This window comes from Sciurus vulgaris (assembly GCF_902686455.1).
Source record: "Sciurus vulgaris genome assembly, chromosome: X".
In the NCBI taxonomy this organism is placed as follows: Eukaryota; Metazoa; Chordata; class Mammalia; order Rodentia; family Sciuridae; genus Sciurus; species Sciurus vulgaris.
Window position 1 is genome coordinate 35,626,945 of NC_136471.1, and position 2,061 is coordinate 35,629,005.

Sequence of the window (2,061 nt, forward strand, 5' to 3'; positions counted from 1 at the left end):
TCATGTTTGTCTTACAAATACATAAGACAGTATTGCTGGATTGTAAATGATATTGGCTTTAATATAGCATGTCAGTTTTCCTCAGTGTTATATAAATTCACACTCCCACCAGCAGTTCGTGGGAGTCCCAGATGCTTTACACCCTTACCAGATACTTGTAGTTATCTTTTTCATTTCAGTCTTTTGAATGGATGTGTATTTATTTCTCTGTGGGCTTTTAATTGGCAATTTCCTGATGAATGATGATACTGAGGCACTTTTCATATGTTCATTGGCTATTTGGATATTCTCTCTTTAAAAGTATCTGGTGAAATATATTATTCATTTGTCTATTACAATGTCTGTCTGTTGATTTGTCCAAGTTCTTTAGATATTTTGGTCACACCAGATTGTATTTTTATACAGTTTATTTTCATTCTCTTAATGTTTTTGATTAACAGAAATTCCTTTTTAAAATTTTTTCTAAGACATCCAGCATCCGCCTGCCGCGTGATGGCAGCTCTGAGGAGCTGGTTGTCGAGGAGCATAGCCTCCTTCTTCAGGTACAGACAGTGTGTTCCTGTTGCGGTTAATTCTAGGAAACGCTCGTTGATAAGACCATGGCACAAAACAGTGGCGGCCGCATTTGGTGTAACCTTGTGTGTAGTTCCTATTGCTCAGAAATCGGAGCCTCATTCTCTTAGTAATGAAGCATTAATGAGGAGGGCTGTGTCTTTAGTAACAGCACCTCTACCTTTCTCCCTCAAACCGCATATGCATTGATTGAAGCAATCACTGAATATACTAAGGCTGTTTATACATTAATTTCTCTGTACCAACCATATACAAGTTTACTTGGGAAAATGAATTCACAGGAGGAAGATGAAGTGTGGCAGGTGATCACAGGAGCCAGAGTTGAGATGACTTCAAAACAACAGGAATACTTGAACCTGGAAACCACTTGGATAACTGCAGTTGGTCTCTCAGAGATGGCAGCAGAAGCTGCACACCAATCTAGAGCAGATCAGGCCTCTATAACTGCCAGGAATCACATTCGGCTGGTGAAATTGCAGGTGCAGGAGGTTTGCCAGCTCTCCCAGAAAGCAGAAACCAAACTGACCAAAGTGCAAACACAGGAGCTGCACCAGAAAACAGGGAAGGGACAAGAGGGCCAACCAGGAACAGGAGGCCTAACTGCATGAAGATTTAGGGCCCAAGCTGGCTGCCCTTTCTACCCACTCAGTGGGGAAAGCAGAGGTGGATGCCCTCCACCCAGCATCAGCACAGTTCTCTACACACAGAGAAGAGGGGTCAGGTTCTACCCTGGCCTATCAGGCCAGAAGCCTTTGTGAGCTCCGAATGCCTGACCCTTTCCCCTATGTCTCAGCTTTTACTGGACCTGGTTGTTAGTCCTTGGGCACTGTATGTACCCTGTTTAACATTGCACCCCCCTCAGCATACCTGCTCTCTTACCTTAGGCCCAAAGCATTTCACCAGCCTGGGCCAGAGAGGGGTCTTTTAGTCACTTCCTTAAGTTCAATAGCTATTTAACCTCAGTTTCAAGCTTACTCAGATTTTCAAATATTATTTAATATTTGTTCCCTCCATGGGAATTTGAGTTTGGTGGGGAAGGGGAGCCTGTCGGGTTTTTAAGATTTCTTTTCAAGCATATATAATGCCTTCTCTGATATGACTTTACCGCCAGCTCCTTGGACAGCTAAGGCCAAGGAGTCAAGAGTGTAACTATAAAGGGAATGAATGCGGAGTGTTCACCTGGTGATCCCAACAGGACTTATTCTTGAAAATAAACAATTTTTTTTTAGTTGTTAATGGCCCTTTATTTTATTCATTTATTTATATGTGGTGCTGAGGTTCAAACTCAGTGCCTCACACATGCTAAGCAAGTGCTCTACCACTGAGCCACAACCCCAGTCCAATTAACAGAAATTCTTAATGTTCATTCTTATACCATTATTTTATTAATCATGTTTTAGTGTCCCATGTATGATCTATCAAAATATACAAATGCATTCTACTGTCATGTACAACTAATTAGAACAAATAAAAAATTTTTAAAAAGGA

The 2,061-nt window shown here is 41.3% G+C and overlaps 1 pseudogene across 1 annotated transcript; it reads left to right on the forward strand.

Moving 5' to 3' along the window:
* The first annotated feature begins 492 nt into the window (after positions 1–492).
* Positions 493–1,608, forward strand: LOC306651287 (diablo IAP-binding mitochondrial protein-like; annotated as a pseudogene). The gene has a single exon. The product of its transcript is annotated as a diablo IAP-binding mitochondrial protein-like (transcript).
* Positions 1,609–2,061: the final 453 nt, after the last annotated feature.